Genomic DNA, 18,136 nt, shown 5'->3' on the forward strand with positions numbered 1-18,136 from the left:
AAAGAAAGAAAAAAAAACTAACACCTGTTTGCTATTTTCATTGAGTCATTTTAAAACTATAGATTAATTTAGAGAGATTTGACATGTTTACTATGTTTTCTATTCCAATCTAAGAACATGTCTTTTCTTATGTTCAGACCTCTTTTGGGATCTCTCAGTAGCATTCAGATGCTTTCTTTATGTAGACTTTCTATACATCTTTTAATGTTTATTCCTAAGTACTTTTCTTTTTTTGTTTGTGCTATTGTAACTGAAGCATTTCTTATATCTTCTCACGGGTTATTGTATATCTGAAGGTTATGATATTTTGTATGTTAATTTTGCATCCAATCATGTTACCGAATTATATTCTCTTAAGTATTTTTAGTTGTGAATTATTTCTCAAATGAAGTTTTCAGTCTTTAAAAGGAGAGTGCACATTACATTGAAAAAAACCCCAGGATAGGTGGCTATTTCCTAATTCAATGAGTTAATAAGTGTGAGCTGCTTGGCACATTTTATGAGCTACTGGTCACAGCAACAGTGGTAATACAGCTTCGAGTTTACACAGGGTCTTATCTTATTTAATCCTTACGATAACCCCAGGTGGTTAGAGAACAGATTACACTTTCCATTTCCCAGATAAAGAGTCTGAAGGGCAGAGGTATGAAGGGCTTCGTGGAAGGTCACCTGGCAAGGTAGTGCTGGATCAGAACCTGAGTTTATCTGACTCTGTACATCACACTGTCTCAGAAAAAAAGAATGAGGTCAGTCCTTTTGTGAAGTGAAGGGTCCTTTGGAATCACTCATTTTGATTTGTATTCTGGGTGTGCATGCAGAGGTGTATTTAGTTGGGGCACGCCCCCCCCACCCCCCCCAATAAAGACTCTATGGAGTCAAATTCTCCGGGGCAGCTTTCTAGACCACTGAGAGCCAAAGAGCAGAAGACGGGGTCTGTTCTGCATTTGTGTGGCGCTTCTTGTTCCTGTGAAGAGCAGTCCTCTCCTCTTGTCTGTTACCTCAGTTGCCAGCCTCCTGTTGCCGGGGGAGGTGAAGAACCAAGTAGTTCAGAGATCACTTGAGTCACAACGAGGAAGGTGAGGTGGCCAGTGCCATAAAGAATTTGGAGACCTCTCTCTGGTCGTCCAGGGTCTCTGACCCCTTGCTTCTTCTCTCCTCAAATTCCTCCTCCAGTCTCCCCTACCTCCCCCAACCTTGTTCACCACTAGGTTCTGTCAGACCCTAAAGTGACACATCTATTTTACTGGTGAGGGAGTTAAGGTCAGGACTCTCTTGAAGCTGCTGTGAGGTGAATAGAAATTGGGGTCTCCTCTCAGGAAACAGAGATGCTTCTGAAGGGTTCTGGATTGTTACCTCCCATGGAAGCCTACATAGGAGGTCATAATCGTGCTCTAAAACTTTCAATGCCTCCCTATTACCTTCCAACATAAGTAGAGGCTTTCCATCCCGACATGTCAGGCTTCCACTTTAGAGAATCCAACGCACCTTCTGGCTTTATCTCCTGCTGGTCCCCTAAATGACCCAATTGGATCCAGGCCTGTGAGGTTGGCGACACTGCGAATTCCTTCAGGAGCTTGTCCCCGCTTGCTCTCTATTTCTTTACAGTGCTCCTCTAGCTCCAGGGAGGAAGCTAAATGGACTTGTGAAGCCATCCCTTCACCTGAAAATTATAATTCCATAAATGCAGCTCCAACTTAAGTTAGCTGTTTCGGCAGCCATTTCACATTGTTGCTTCATTTTCATAGCTTAAAATAAACTAAAACTCCAGTAATTTTTCATGTAAACTCTGATGAAGCCGAGCATGATGGATTTTGAGAAAAAACAGAAATGTAACAGGTAATGAACTCAACTGTGCTATTTCTACAAAGATTCTTCCTTGAATCTTTAAATATATATTGAGAAAGAGAGAGTGAGGTAGAGAGACAGAGAGAATCCTATTCCTTGTTCTAAGCAACATAATACGCAGAGCAGAAATCGCACTGAACACCAACTCCAGGTGCTAACAAAGTCCCGTTTTCATTTGCCTTCTCTTATATCTGCATGAAGGCCATCGTTGTCTCCTCACCCCTGGGACTGCTTTGGGGCTTTTGTTAGGCTCTGGCCTATACAGAGGAATGTTATTTAGCTCTGTAACACCTTCCAAATTGTCCTCGTCTGATTTAGAAACCCTGACTCTGAACTCGGCTATAAGCTGACTGAGCTCAGTGCAGTACATGACACAGACTAGTTTTCCCTAAATATGATTTACTTGGATTTCAAAACCCAACTGCTGCCTGTAGGCAGGACCGGGAAGCTCAGAGCTGTAGGAAGGGCTGCCATCCCCCAAGGCTGGCACCTTCAACCAGAGCTGGGTTGAAGGGGCAGCTGCCCACCGTGTCCTGACTCTGCCCTGGGAAGTGCCTTCCCCATTCGTTCAGGTTCTCACGGCTCCCTTCTTCACATATGGCTCAAGTCTGGACAGGTGACTTTCTAGCCAGTGTGCTTTGCAAGGCAGAGCTTCCCCCTTGGGTTCAAAGTTCTGTTCATACTACCCAAGACCCCAGGACAAAGAGTTCTAGCCTGAAGCACCTCCCCACCCCCCAAGCTCCTGGCCCAGCTCCTCACTATGGTACCATCACCATCATCATCATAGCAGCAAGAGTTTACATGTATTAGGGCCTCACTATGTCCCAGATTGGCTGTTATAAATGCAAAAATCTTTTCATATTGTTATACGTGGAAACTATAAAAAATATAAAATCTGTTATATTTGGAAAAAAATCTCATATAATGCTCAACACTCTATGAGTTAACCCCATTTGTATTGTTAACCCCATTTTACAGGCAAGGACACTGAGGCCCTGAGAGGTCCCAAGCTACTGCTAATGGGGTGAGACTAGGAATCCTGGCACCGTGACTGCAGGGGCCCAAGTTTTTAACTACTGCACGGCACTGCTCCCTCACCTGTTTCTCAGGGCTGAGACCTCCGTTTCTCACTCATTTCCTAAGTCAACACCGCACATATGCTCCATGTCTTCTGCTGATTCCAGTGGATTGTAGCCAAGTGGAGTATCAATGGAAAAGCAAATCCCAATTTATTAGGGATGGCAGTCAGGGGCTAGGAAAGAGAGGTAAGGAAAGTGCCATGGATATGGGCCAGCCCTGGAGAAACTTGGAGCTCATGTTTTCCCTTCCAGTTTCCATCTCCCTCAGGGACTTACACCAGCATCAGCCTCTTCCTTCAGGTAAAATTCCACAGGCCCTCGGGGACTGGCTTTCTCCTCAGAGGCCACAACAGGATAACCATCTCTGGCAAAGAACCGCAATCAGCGGAGCATGTTTTCTAAAGATACACTTATCCAGTAACAGAGGCGGGTGGGTACTTTCTTGGCAGCTGACTTTTACTTATTTATTTTTTTATAGGATAAATGCAATTGCTTTCTTTTTTATTATTAGTTTCAGGTGTACAAAACAACATAGCGATTAGACATTTCTGCTGTCAGCTGTGTTTAGATTCTGCACCCTAATTGGATGAGTTTGCCCACCCTCTTTGATGAACTAACACAATTCGTCTGGGAGGATGGGGACCCTATGATGGCTGTGGGAAGAGGCCCGTTTACAGCTCCTACGTCAGGGGTGAGGGCATTCTCGAAGGTGTGAGAGAAGTATGGGGTCACAACCCTCCTGCTACTTCCATCATTATTCAGTAATTTCAGGGCTGTTCCGGTTATTTATTGCTGTGTAGCAAATCACCCTACAGCTTAGCGGCTTAAAACAACGATTATTTTTCTCTCTCTCTCTGTGGGTCATGCATTTGGGAAGGACTCAGCTAAGCAATTTGTCTCTGCTCCATGCAGCGTCAGCTGGGGAGATTTGACTGGGCTTGGAATCTGCTTCCAAGAGGACTCACTCTCAAGGCTGGCAAAGTGGGGCTGGCGGTAGGTCAGGCGCTCAGCCAGGGCTCGGGGCTGGGGGCCTCAGTTCCTCTCCATGTGGGCCTCTCCATGGGCAGCTTGGGCTTCCTCACAGAATTGTAGTTAGGTTCTAAGAGCAAGCACCCCAAGAGAGAGATTGAAAACTACCATTTTCTGATGGCCTGCGTTCAGAAATAGACATGCATCACTTCTCTTGTTCAAGCAGTCACAGATTCAAAGGGAGGGGATATAGCCTTCCCTTCTTGAAGAGAACATGGTCAAAGAATTTGGGGGCGATTTTTAAAGACATCCACACTGGAAAAACTAATAATTGTGCCATGGAGAACAAAGGAAAAGCCATATCTTAGCATCTGTGCGTTTAAGATACTCAGAAACACAAACACAACTAGGTGAACGGCAACTTGGGTTGTTTCCCTGTGTCCTGAGAAAAGCCACAGCCAACATGTCCTTGTACATCTCACTCCTCAACGCATCTGGGGGTAGTGGTCCTGAGGTTCATTTTGGAGAAAGAGAAAAACTAGGAGCATTTCTTCAGGGCCTTTCTTATCAGGAAGGCAGACTTGGGGAGAAGGCAGAAGGCAACGAAGCTAAGCCTTAGTTCCCCCATTGGCGTGATGGGGAGACTAATCATACTTACCGCGTAATATCATGTTGCACAATTTAAATATATTTCTACAGGCTTGGTAAAAGGAAGAATCAGTTTTCTGGCTGTTCAGAGGAGAGACGGTCACTGAGAGCTGCAAGGTTCAAGAAGCCTTTGTGGTGGGAGCCTCTCTTCCCGTTTCCGTCTCAGGGCCTTCACTATGGCTGCATGCCCACTTCTCCATGCGCGCTGTCATCAAGAACAGCTTCCAGGCTTCATCCCCTTTAAGGTGGCTGCAGATTTGGACACTGAGGATTGCCAGTTCCTTCTTGAACTTTTCAGTTTCTTCTGTGATATACATTGTCCTCTCACCTCTTGACTCTTCCTGTCTGTCTCCTTTCCTGACCCTTCTTGCTCCTCCGACACCTTAGAAGTAATCACTGCCCCCTCCCCCCCGAGCTTCTGTCCTCTTGACCATCTTCTGGGTGCCTCCCCGGAGGGCCATCTTTCCGTCTGCTTCACCACCCCCTTTATATTAATATTTATGACCCCAAGTCTGTATGTCTCCAGCCCTCTTTCCTTGGCTTTATACCCATAGTTCTAACCACACGTCATCTATTCTTTCAGCAAATCTTTATGGAGCGTCCATTCTGTATTGAAAATGGGCATGGTCCCTGCCCTGTGGAACTTACCCATACGCCAAGGTGACCATTATTCAGCAGCCAGTCACACCATTATGTACTTAGTTACAATCATGATAAGGGCTACAAAGGAGAGGAAATGTGTACCTGGGAGGCTGACTGAGTTCTTCTCCGTGGTCAGGAGAGGCACAAAGCATTAGGGTCCGAGGGGAACTCTGGGTGAGTGTGCAGGGAGCCAGGGAGGAGGAGGAGGGCGGTGCAGAGGCTTTCCGGCGGCGGAGAGGGCAAATGGGCTGAAGGCTGAGTCAGGAAGGAGTGGGCGAGTAGGAGAGCTGAGAGAAGGTCAGTGCAGGAGGTGGGCTGCAGGGAAGGCCATGGAGAGAGGAGTGTGAAATGAGGCTGAGATGAGGCGGGCCTTTAAAGGGCCTGTTAGAGACGGGGGCAAAACTCTGTAAGCTTGAGAAGGATGCGATCGTATTTGCGCTTCTAAAAGAAGGGACTCTCTTTTTGAGGATGTTTGCATAGCGACCAACTTTGGAGGATGGAGGCAGTGTCTCTCCTGTGGAGGACAGGTTTATTTGATAATAATGATAATAAGTACAACGACATCTGGGGCAAAGGTTGGGCAGTTTTGCTTGCAGCCCATTATAAAACATTGGGGTTTCCTAAGCTTGGAGTTCCTCAGCTTGTGCAGTATCACCTGGGCCCAGCCCCACATTCCTCCCATGGGACTTGGGGGTTAAGGGAAACTGATTTGACTGTGAAGCGCATGCTGCCTGCTGTGCCACGAATAATAAAGTCCTTTGTCTCCGGTCCAGAGGAATCTCATGTCTTCTGCCAGCAGCCATGAAACTCGGGCAGGCTAACTTGTTAGAGTGCAAGGGCAAGCTCTCAGAGCCTTCAGCGTTCATGACAACCGTCCTATTGCCTTTCAGTAGGACTATTGGGACAGCCTGCACCTCCCATCCCTCCCAAACTCCAGTCACCAATGCCAAGGTCCCTTTAATGTCCTCTATAGCAGAGGTAATTCATCCCAGACTCCCCAAACGGCCCTGCAAGGCCCTGGAGCATGGTTCCTACCTCCCTACCTTCACCTCCTATCACCTTCTCCTGCTGCAGCTCAGGTAATCATTCCGCCTGCACGCCTTTCTGTTCTCTTGTGTCTTTGTCCTTGTCATGCTGTCCCCTCCAGACGGATCATCCTTCTTCCCTTCTGTCTGTGAAAGTCCTGTTCACCCTTTGGGGCCAGGATCCTGTCTCACCTCTTCCATAAGGTCTGCCTAGAGCCCAGGCAGAATTTCCCTCTCTCTTCACTGTCCCCCACTTGCCTGGTCACAGGGTCTTCGTCCTTCTGCCTTGTAGTGTGGCTATCTGGGTAAACCCCACTCGGCCTCTCCCAGAGGTTCCATAGTCTCAATCCCTGCAGCCCATGCATACAGTAGGACCGCAATAGACGAGTGATGTACTGAAGTGATGGACTGCACAGGGAATGGTCTTGCAGGAAGGTAGGATGGAAGGGTGGTGGAGCGGCAAAAGAATTCCGAGAGGAGAACAGAGGGAACAAAAGCATGGAGGTGCAAGGGGAAACAACCACTTTGGGTGGGACCGCATTCATGAAGGGGGGCGGAAAGAGATGGGCCTGAAAAGATGAAAAAACAAGGCCCAGGGCTCACGAGGGCCTTGGTCATGGGGACCCCATTACTCTCTGAGGCAGAAGCCCTGGTGACGCCTCTCCAGGGTCTGGATCCCTTGGCCATAGGATTCAAGAGGCTGCTCCCGGGGCAGCCCCTCTCCCTTTCCCTGCCCACCCTCTCCGCCTGCGTCGGCAATCATAGCCTCACTCGCAGCCCCAGAGCCTCGCATTGACGCGGGCCCGCGCGTGAGTCAAGCCTGCGTCACGGCGCCCCGCCGCCAGGGTGGCCTTTCGGAAAGCGAGGGAACAGTGCGCGCTGCGCTCCGCCCAGCTCCGTTCCGCTCCGCAGAGCTGGAGGGACCAGGGAGCAGGGAGGGCGCCACTCGGCTCCGGCTCCCTCAGCCCCACGCGCTCCCTCCGCTGCGGGGCCTGGGTCCCCGGGCCGCTCCCCAGAGGGCTGAGCGCACCGCGGGCGAGAGCTGAGCCACGACCCGCGGCGAGGGCGGGAGCGAGGAGCGAGCAGAGTCTCGTGCACGGGCGCGCGGCTCCGGTCCCCTCCCAGCCCCGACCGGTGCCCGTCGTCGCCAGACTCGGGCTGCCAGTGGGAGGGGCTGTGCGCCCGCGACCCGCCGGGGACCGCAGCTGTTCAGCAGGAGTGCTCCGGCCGGGTCCGCGCGACGGTACACTCGGGACAGGTGAGTCGCCGCCGGTCGCGCCCCGCCCGGCTTTACCAGGTCAGCCACCGCAACTTTAGCTGTTCCAGCCCCGCCCCAGCCAGGAAGGCCTAAGAACCCGGGTGCGAGGCGGCGCTGCCCGGGTATCCGCCCGGCCCTGCAAGAGCTGGGGCTCCTCACGCCGCTCCAGCCTCCGTTGCCTGGTGACGGAGCCCGGAGGTGGGGGGGTTGGCTCCTCCGGCGCATCGGGGGTGCCTAGCGTGGTGCTCACGTGTTGGACACCCGGCTCCAGCTTCCGGGGCTCAGATGGGCCCAAGAACTCCGAAGGTAATGGGGCAGAGCTGTAGAGGCCAGCGCCCGAGGACGACCGGAGAGGAGGCCCGGCTGGTCTCGCCGCCTGGAGCTGCGCGCCCAGGGCGCAGTTCCCGCCGGTCGGCTCCTGCGCCGCTTGGAGACCCCAGCCCCAGCCGCTCGGCTTCAGGCCTGTGACCTTGACAGTAACATTGGCAGGAGAAGCAGAGTGCCCACGCCCGAGATGAATATTTAATTCCCAGCCCTGGGTCTGGTCCTCGCTGAATTCGGAGCTAACGGGGAGCCCGTGCACCCTCCAGGAAAGCGCATGTCAGAGATGGGTGACGTTCGTGGGGTGCAGGTCTAGAGGGGGCGCCGTCTCGAGAGACAGGCCTCAGCCACGTTTATACCTGTGCGCACGGTGCTCTCAGGCGATGCTTGCAGGACTCCAGGGGCGCAGCCGCGGTGGAAGGAAGCCTGGTGTTTCGTTTTAAAGCCCACACAGCCCTGTCAGGGCTCCAAGTGTTCAGAAATCCTGAGGCCACTCACCGTACAGGACTCAGTTGCTGTTAAGAAGAGTTTGTCTTTTTAAAATGAATTTGATTTCATCCGTCTTTCCTTCTTTGAGAAATTTTTTAATGGGCCCTTTGGATGATGGAATTTCTAACCAGAGCTACCTTTGGGGGCAATTCAGCTGTGAAGGCAGGCAGGTGGGGGTTGGGTTGGGAGATTCTTTTGAGGGCAATGCCCTTGTTAACAGGAACTTCCAGAAACTAAGATCCAGTAATGGCTCAAAAAAAAAAAACCCCAAAAGTTTAGTTAGATCCTGTTAGGCCATGCTGGACACCCTGACTGATGCCTGGAGAACAAGGTCTCAGGGTGTCGAGGTTAACAGTGGGGGGCTTCTTGTGTCTTATGTTGTGCTTACATTATCCCGTGGTCTGTGAGGTGGACCCATCATCTGGGCAGGAACGACTTTGAGGTCACATCTGATTGTCCTTGGCTGTGGCCCATCCACGGGGAAATTGGAGGCTCCAGCTCCTCTGCTGGCTTTTTCTCGAATGGAGCATCTGTGGCTAAGTAGGTGGTGAGTTTCAGCGAATCCCTACAGCTCCGCCTGGAGGATGAGTCAGTGCGGGAGGCAAATGGTGCCCACCAGCTCTGACTGGAGTGAGTTTGTTTGGCTGGAGTCACACAGTGAGTTGTGTCAGCTGCTTGTGAGTGGAATGAGGTTTGGTACCCGGACTTGTGAGTGGGAATGGCTGGAGATCCCAGTGTTTGGGGGCCACTGACCAGAGGTGGGCAAGTCCTCCGAGTGAGCTAAGCGGAGCTCAGGCTGCCTGTCTCCTGGGCAAGGGTCCTAGAGCTCTGACCCCCAGGAAGGTGAGCAGGGCCAGGTTGGGGGGAGGGATTGGAGGAGAGCCTGCCAGCGAGGCTCTGTGATTGTGGTCAGAATGGCCCAATACTCTGCCGTGAGCCAGTGTGGGGTGACCTTGGGCAAGTCACTTTACCTTTGGAGCCTTGGTTGCCTCAGTTGAAAAACAGGGATGCCTATGGTGCCTTTGCCGCAGGCTTATTTTGAGCCCAGTGTGGACACATAGCAAACGCGTATTACATGTGAGTTCCCACCTCTTTCTTTAGGGGCCTTATCCAGAGATGCTTCTTTCTCTCCCTGTCCTTGCGCCTTGGTGTGAGAGGGAGTGTGGAGACGAAAGAAAGTGGCAGGGCTTCACATGTGGTTGAGAAGGACCCGTACCTCAGCTTCAAACTGCCCTGCTTCCAACCCTCAGTTCTCCCCAGGAGACCCTGAATGGGGAAGACCGAGGAAGAGCAGGGCTGAAGGTAGAGGGTGGGGGCAGGGCTCGCTGCTGCTGGCTCTGCTGAGTGCCCTTGGCTATCTGGGATAGCTCCAGAGCAAGACTCCAGCACAGACCTTGACTCCTTAGGCTTGTTCATGACTGTGGCCTGGTCCCAAGTTACAGCACTTGCTGGGTGGGCTTCAGGGGTCCCTGCCCTTTGATCACGTCTTGCTATTGCCCTCCCCATCTGTACTATCCATATTGGAGTTGGAAGCTGCAAGACAACTGTCCAGGAGAGATGAAGCTGGCCTTTCCAGGAGAGGACAGGTGTTCCCTGCGTTCCCTGAAGGTCGTGGGTTCCTTGCTTCCTCCTCTGCTATGTATCTAGACTTGGTGCTGAACTAAGATGATGTCTGTGCCTCAAGAGTGGAAGAAGAAGGTGCAGGAAGAAAAGCCATGCTGACCCAGGGGACTCCAATCTGCTCCTGGAAATGCGTGCATGTGTGTGTATGTGGCACATGCACCCTGGAAATCATTCCCTTTCTGTTGGATCTGGCAAATTCCAAGGATGCTAGAGACAGAGAGGAGAGGATTCCTGAGAAGCAGGCCCCTTCTGCCTGTGCATCTTCCCTTCCCTCAGACTCCTCTCCTGTTCAGGATTGCTGCAGCAGGGCAATTCATCATTAATCCCTTTAAAGCTGCTAAGATAAGCAGCAGAATAGTTTAAAGGGAAGATGCACTGGGGCTTTCATTCTAGAACCCGGTCTGAGTTATCTCTCGCTCCCAGACTGGGCCTCAAGAATCCTCACAGACACATATTAGGAGCACTAGGGATGGTGGGGAAAAGCCAAAACTGTCACTCAGCCCCTGCAGAGTCCTTTGACGCTAGCTTCCCTTTGCTGGTGTCCCAGGCTTCCAAAGGTGAAAAGCACAGAACCACGGGTAAACCTGTGTAAATACAAGCTCCTGAACTCAGGTGGGACAGTTATCTGTGGGGAAATGCCTACTTTGTGAGCTTGGAGGAGGGGTGGGTATAGTTCTGGATTCTAGCAGCTCACGCCGTGCTTGGCATGTAGTGCTAACATCCAGCTTTTTACTGAGGCTTCTGCACTGTACTAAGTGCTTTATTCATACACCGTCTCTTTAATTTTCACTATAATCCCAGGAGACAGATACTACTCTCTGCAGTTCACAGATGTGGAATTTGAGGTTCAGAGAGGTTAAATAATTTGCTCAAGGTCACCCAAGGAGGGAGTGGTAACCTGAGAATTTGAACTCAGGTCTGTCAGATTGCAAACTTCCTGCTCTTAACCACTGTGTGTTACGTCTCTATAATAAGTTTTTTTTATAAATGTTTGCTGACCACGTAGGCATTTACTCAAATGAAGTTGTCTAAACATGTGGGTCCAGTTCTTTAAGCTAGTGCCCTGAGAAAGGGGGAACTGAGGCTCCCCCAATGGGACATTGATAGAGAATGAACATACCTACACTTCCGGTTTGGGGAACGTAGTTCATTGTTCCAAGTAGGTTGGAATCCAGAAGATCCCAGGCTCCATCTTGGTGCTTTATGGTCCTGTCCGCCTTTCTCTTCCTGACCTCTGTCTCCGCTGACCTCATTCCCTTCCAGTTTGTCCAAGTCAGGGGTCGGGGCTGGGAGCAGTGAGGGAAGTCAGAGCAGCAGACTGGATGTTGCCCTGAGGATTTTTGCACCTGTACGATCAGGATGGCCAGTCGCTGGTGGGAGCTCTCGTGTGTCAGGTTTCTCTGCTGGAGAGTATGTGCCAGGGACTTTCCAGCAGTTTCTGATGCGACCCCAGAGCAAAACTGCTAACACTCCGGGATTATTTACAGCAGCTGCTGGCATGAGCTGCTGAGAGGGACACTGCTTGCTACCTGGTCTTATCCCCTGGAGAGCCACTCTCCTCACCTTTGGGGCTCTGCCACTTGCGTCCTTGGCTATTCTGGGAAACTTGGCATCTGCTTCCTCTTGCTTCTCCATCTCTATCCTCACTGAGAAATCACCACCACGGAGGAACAGGCCCTTACTGTCCCAGCCTGCCTGGCACCTCCAAACCATCCTGATCTTGGTGGGAAGTTCCTGTAAGTGAGGGCGGATAATGGGCATGGAAGCATCAGTACGCCCCTCACCCCCAGAGGATACACAGAGGTCGTCCCAGAAACCGTCGCTCCATAGGTAGCCATTTTGTGGAGACAAATGGCAGTCCTTTGATAATTCCCCCACACCCACTCCTGCCACGAATAATTTTAAAAATTAAAACATTGTTCATCTATGGATAAATCCAGGTATCTAATATATGTATAATTAGATATTCACTGTGTACAGGAAACTTCCCTGTGAAAACATAATAAGCTCAGGTGCAAGATGGATTACTGCATGACATTATTCTCATGTTCAGAACCAGGTATATTTCGTTAGAGAATAAATCTGGGCCAGGTGAGCCTTGGGCAGCCCGAGTGCCCAACTTGGGGGGTGAAACTTAAAGCCCTGTTTGCTCTGGCTTTTTGCAGCGTGAGAGTGGGGTAAGGGTAGGGCCAGAGGAAATAACGGCCCCACTCCCAGGCCCTGGGGTCATCTCATCAGCTACATTTGTCCCACTGCGCTGCCACTCTGCCTTCCTGAACCTACGCATGGCTCATTTGAAGATGACAAGTGGCCTCTCGCTGTAATCCATCATTTCAAATTACTGCTTTAATTAGAATTTCTGCTGGATTCTGTGCACCACTAATTTGCCACCCAGTCTTTCGGTTGCAAATAGAATTCATTGGCCCACACCCCAAATTCCTGCTGGTTGCATTTTCTCTTTACTTATTAGACCCCTGGGTTCCTGTGGTTTTAAATCCCACGCCAGGTGGGGAGTGCTCTTTGATAAGAGCTACCTTTCAAGAGGTGTGAACAGTCACCTGGGGGCGTGGCTTCATCAGGTGCTGTCAGGTGAGTACATGGGCAGTGAGGATGTGGGCCTTGTGTTTGGGGGGTGGGGGCGTTCTAAAGGGAGGAGAGCCAAGCTCCTGCACTGGGCAACCCCGCCCTGGCTCCCAGAATGGCCCGGTGGGCACTGTCCACGGTCCTGGCACATCGCTGAGGCAACCTGCCTGCTGGTAATTTGGGGACTCCTTTTGAACAGATGGAAGGACTCTCCTTGACCAGTTCCCCAAATTGCTTTATATTGTTGGCTTTGGGAAAGAATCTGGCCAAGTGAGGAGGCTCCTGACCTTAGGGAGAAACGATGGTAGATGGACTCAGCCTCGTGTTGTCTTGGTGAATGAGACGCAGGTGTACCGCTTTGCAATGCAGCACAGCACGTTGGAAAACGTCCTAACCAGTGCCACAGATGGGCAGCTTGTGGACCACAATCGATGATGCCTCCATCCCTTGGAGTCGCCTGGAGTCGCCTAGGATGGTGGCGCCCCCTCCATGTACCCCAGTATGCCATTCCAGTATGCTCTTCTCTGTGTGTTATCGCATGCAAAACATTGGAAAGCACTAGTATATCGGAAAGAACATGGGCTGCAGAGTTGGGGACACCATGGTTGGAATCCCCATTCTTCCACTTCGTGGCTGGGTAATCTTGTACCTGATCATTAACTTCCCTTAGCCCAGGTTTCTTGGTTTGCAAAATGAGAATTACGTTTCATCCCAAGTTATTGGGGGTGTGAATAATATGTGTAAGCATAGTAGGTCTTCAAAAAAGCTTGCTCCCTGCAACTTGTTCCTGACAGGAGTGCTTTTCTTCCCACCCCTCCACAAAGCTGTACTGAGGCTGATGAGACACAAATATTTCTGGTTCTCAGGAAAGAGACATCATGTTGGGACTTTAATTAAGGGTTTCTGATCACTATTCCTTCAAGTGCTCTTCAGCAGTCTTGTGGGTGGCTCAGGTAATTGGACACCCTTGGTTCCCTCTGAGACAAGAGAGAATAGAGGCTTTAAGAAAATCCAGGTCAGAGGATTTAGGCAGATACTGTGAGGACCCATCTGTCACCACCATGGGCCTCCCATGATGAGGGAAAAAGGGAGTGAGGCCTTCACTTGTTGCTCCTGGACTTTTTATTTTCACATCTGATTTTTAAAAACAATTCATGTTCCAAACTGAGACAGTCTCACGGATCTTCTACCCGTCTGGGCCCTTGTGTGTCCTTCAGCAGCCTGGGGTCTTCTATCTCCCTCTTGTTTAAAACCTAATCCTCATCTAACTGTCTGGCCCAGGTAACCATCATCTCTTACCTTCGCTCCTGTTTCTTCAGTTGTACTAGAGTCATCCCTTTTAAAACAGTTGGGTCATACCACTCCCCCGATCGAAAACTGCCAATAACTTCTGGTTAGCCTTGACAGGAAAGCAAAAGTCCTTTCCGTGGCCTGCGAATGTTGCCTGCTTGGGGTTCTAGCTGTACTCCTGTCTCAGTACCTGCTACTCTTCCCTTGCTCAGGATGCTCTAGGCATGGTGCCCTTTTATCTGGTTCTTATACTCACCAAGCATGCTGGTGCTGCCTCAGGGCCTTTGCACGTCCTGTTCGCTCTGCCCCAAGTGCTTTCCCGGGATAGCAACATGGCTCATTCTCTCACCCTAGTAGGTCTTATTGAGAGTTGCTTTCCCGATCTCCCTATATATTGTAACATCCCTGCCTCACTACTTTTATATCCCTCACTACATCCCTCCCTCCTACTCTTTATAATTTATTTATTTGATTTCTTTATCTACATTATAAATATAGTATATGCCTATTTATACACTATGAATTATATATTTGTCTGATTTTTATTTGTCCCTTTGCACTAGAAGTCCTACAGGGCAAGGACTCTGTTTGCTCTGTTCACTGCTGTATGAGAACAGGGCCTGGTCCATAGTTAGTGTTCAGTAAATCTTTGTTGATAGAAGTAAAGGAGAGGAAGGATGGCAAGAGGGAGGGGAAAATACAGAATTTTTAAAATCCCCCACCCAAAGAGAACTTTTAAAATCCCACATTTCAGCAGTATCTCTAGTTCACAGGATTCTCTGGGCTCCATTCTCCTTCAGCCCAAGAGGGAAGAGGGAAATCAGTTGTAACCAAGCACCTGCCTCCCCTGCCAGCCCCCACCCACACTCTCGGGTCCCACGTGCATGTTTCACATCAGTTCTGGGACATTGTGGGACAGGGGGTGGAGGCGCCCCTGTTGCTGGTTGAGCGCATTTCTCCCATGTTCTCACGGGCTTGTGCTGTGCCCCCCGTGTTATCTCATTTTATCCGCATGACAGCCTCAGGAGGTCGGAGGCTCATCCCCGTCTTTTCAGGTTCAGAAGCTGAAACCAAGGGAGGCTGTGTGCTTTCTCACAGACTCCTAGGCAGTGAGTGGCCCCGGGACTCAACTCCAGGTTTCCCTGGATCCAAACCCCGTGGCTTTCCTGTGACAGTGTCGTGGTGGAGAGTCAGGTCCTAGTGTCAGATGGTTGGTGGGGACCCAGGGCCTCCACTTTTTGACTGTGTGCCTTATTTCGTCCATCCCAAGATACATATTTTCGCACATTGCACATCCTGTCCCGATTTTAAGATGTGACTATTAACGACGTCTTAAAGTGGCTGGTGGTCAGGAGGCAGTGGCGACTTCATTGGGTGAAAAACCTTCCATTGACCCTTTCAGGTAAGTTCAAGAAAATACCAGCATTAACAGGCCTCAAGTTCAATGAAAGATAGGTAATTAATCCCTCTAAGCCTCTACTTCTTCATCTGTAAAATGGGTATAATAGTGATACCAACCGCATACAGTTATTAGTGGGGTGAAAGGAGGTAACGGCTGCTCCACAGAGCGGCTCTGCTGTGATGGAGTCCACCCTCAAGACTATCGCCTGTGTGCTCTGACTGTCGTCGTTATTATTACCACACCCACTCTGCCTTCAGAAGTTCCCTCCTCACCTAAATTCAAGGTTAATGCGTCCGTGGGGCGGCCAGGTGCTGCTCTTGCTACATAACCCACGCGATGCATCCCCCCCCATGTGAAATGGTAAAATGGTTTGCCCTGGTCCTACCCGCATTTCCCAGTGCCAGTTCCTCCCCCTCGGGACCATCTGCCCCTTTTCTTACTTCCCTTCTTCCTTGGCTATGAAAACAAAATACCGACTGCAGAGAACACACTTGGAAAATGCAACAGGAAGGTGAGACAGGCAGCAGAAGATTCTACTGGCTCCTTTGCCGGAGTTGTTTGGAAAGGTCCCACCAGCCCCCGGGAACGCTCTGTGCCAAGGCTGGGCCCATCCGGTGTTTATGTCTTGGACGGATCCTGTCTACAAAGTGGAGAAAGTGAGGCAAGAACAGTGGCTCCTTGTAAGAGGCGAAAAGTCAATGAACAATGGCCGAGCAATACCTTAGCTGTAAACTGCTGCTTGGGGCATCCTTGGGGATCAGATGTTCTTGGGATCAGAATATCGTGGCAGAAAATGGGAAAAATTTGAAGCTGGGAAATTAGACTCTAGAAAATTTGGGGGAGCTCAAAAAGCATGAGTTCATCGATTCATTCATTCAGTTGATTTGTGTCACATTTACTGAGCATGCGTAAGGCACTGGCAAAGATGGTGTCAACGGAGATATGGGTGGGAGACCACGACCCAAACCTGGCAAATCTGTGAAATGGAGTCAGAGGTGACCGTTCTGTTTATTTGGCTTCTCAATAAGCTTTTCGTTCTTTCTCCTCCTATCCATGTGGTAAGCAGATGCAGTTGGTAGGTAGGCACTGTTCCCTATTTCACAGATGAATAAGGAACACAAAGCTGGCTTCTAAGTCCTGGGGTCTTCCCCACATGTGCTGCAGGGCTGTGCTCCATTAGAGTCCCCCAGCTGGGCATGCAGACTTCTGGTAGATTTAAACATCTCTCTAGTCAGATCGATTAGCTTTTTAGGCCTGCCTCTTGGTTTCAAAGGCGAAGGCAGTGGTTGGGACTTCAACATGGGGAGCAGGTTGTTCTTGGAGGGTGGGAAGGCATTGACCCTGGAACATCTGTAAGTCTCATGTTTTGTCCTGTGTGTGCCAGGCGCTGGCACTGAGAAAAGGAATCATGCGTGTAAACAAGTACCTATACTAGAAAGCCATATGGTAGAAGTGTAGAATAGTATATGTTACAAGGAGCGGACAGAGAAGGGGAAAGAAAGGGACGTTAATTGGCACGTAGACAATCGTGGAAGGTGTCATGGAGGCGAGATAGTGGACCTTGAGCTGCACCTTCGAAGACTGGAAGCTTCAGTGGGCAGAGGACGGGGAGGGATTCATGCAGGGGAGTAGCGGGTGGGCTGGGAAAGGGAGGGAGGCCCAGTGGAGGAGACGCAGATGTCACAGCAAGTGGGAGTGGGGCAATGTGGTATTTCAAGAAGCTGCCTCTGAAGGCCTAGAAGAAGCAGTGAGTTGGGAACCTGCTGTGGGCATCTAACCCAGAGAAGGTCTGAAGTAGAGCATGATGGTGAGAAAGAGGACAGACCTGAACACACTGATAGCACTTTATGACTTTTGGACGGACCATGAAGGAGGGAGAGATCGAGAACGGTGCTGGGCTCCTGGGCGAGAAAACCCGAGGAGATCCGCCACCAAATGCAGGCCAGGGCCTGTCAGGAGCAGTTTGCCCCAGGTGACTGCCAGAGGTTTCAATAAAACAATTAAAAATAATTTAGAAGATAATTTGTGTCTCTGATAACAGTTTGACCTGTTTTGGGCTCAGTGGAAGCACAGAGGCTCTGAGATAATTAGGAGAACTGCTTGGGCCACCACCGCTTGTCATGTGGAATCCGGAGGCTGTTCAGGTCTCTGAGAAAAAGGGACCCCAACCTTGCTTCCTTCTCACCACAGATTAGTCTAGAATTGGACCTTGGCTGTATGGCCTGGGTAGCTTCTCTGACGACGTAGAGGTTTGCATTTAAGAATGTGTAGCACTCTTTCCAGAGCCTCGAGACCTAAGGGTAGCAAAGCGAGGCACACCCCATGGGACTCGTAGAAGCAAGGCACTGTGGGGTCTGTAGTTACCTTGGCTGCCTGCTTTCCCGGAGATGGTGGCTTCTCATTCAATTCCTCTAGGAGTCTGACTTGGAAAATCAGCGATTCCCTTGAGTTACCTGATACAACCTTCCTGAGTGAGCGATACTCCAACCCCAGGAGGCAGATGCTCAGAGGGCCGGCTTAGCATTCCAGAAGGGCCTCTGGCTGCTGTGGGGTGGAGGGGCTCTGGCGTGGCCCTGGTCTCGAGTGAGTAGCCATCCCCACCTCCTTGAGGTACTCACTGACTGCTGTGCTTGAAAAGTTGTGGTGGCATCCTCAGCCGTCAGGCAGGAGGTATTTTTACCTATCTGCTTCCCAGTAGGGCTCTTTTTTTCTCTTTTTAAAAAGATGCACAGTTTGGCTCTGTCCTGCTTCTCTCACGTGTGCTTTTCTGCGCTGTCAGCTACACCCGGTTGCAAAGTGACAGACGTCAGGGAGTCTTTCCTGGCACTCCAGCCCCTCTGCACTGAGCTTTAAGTAATTGAGGCATTCCTGTCAGAGTGCCATGAGACTTTATCATCTCACGAGCTGCTCGTGAAAGCAACTATACAACCCACCCAGCAACTACCAGTGGGTACTTTGAGTA

The 18,136-nt window shown here is 50.5% G+C and overlaps 1 protein-coding gene across 1 annotated transcript in view; it reads left to right on the top strand.

Annotated features, from left to right (window-relative positions):
- Positions 1-7,048: 7,048 nt before the first annotated feature.
- SLC6A17 (solute carrier family 6 member 17) overlaps positions 7,049-18,136 on the top strand; it is a 46,228-nt gene continuing 35,140 nt past the window's right edge. Inside the window, exon 1 of the mRNA XM_019730477.3 lies at positions 7,049-7,466. The gene's annotated coding sequence lies outside the window, so the exon portion shown is untranslated. The remainder of the gene's footprint in view (positions 7,467-18,136) is intronic.

This window comes from Rhinolophus sinicus, chromosome 7 (assembly GCF_057876585.1).
Source record: "Rhinolophus sinicus isolate RSI-liver-muscle chromosome 7, RSI-T2T, whole genome shotgun sequence".
Lineage (NCBI taxonomy): Eukaryota > Metazoa > Chordata > Mammalia > Chiroptera > Rhinolophidae > Rhinolophus > Rhinolophus sinicus.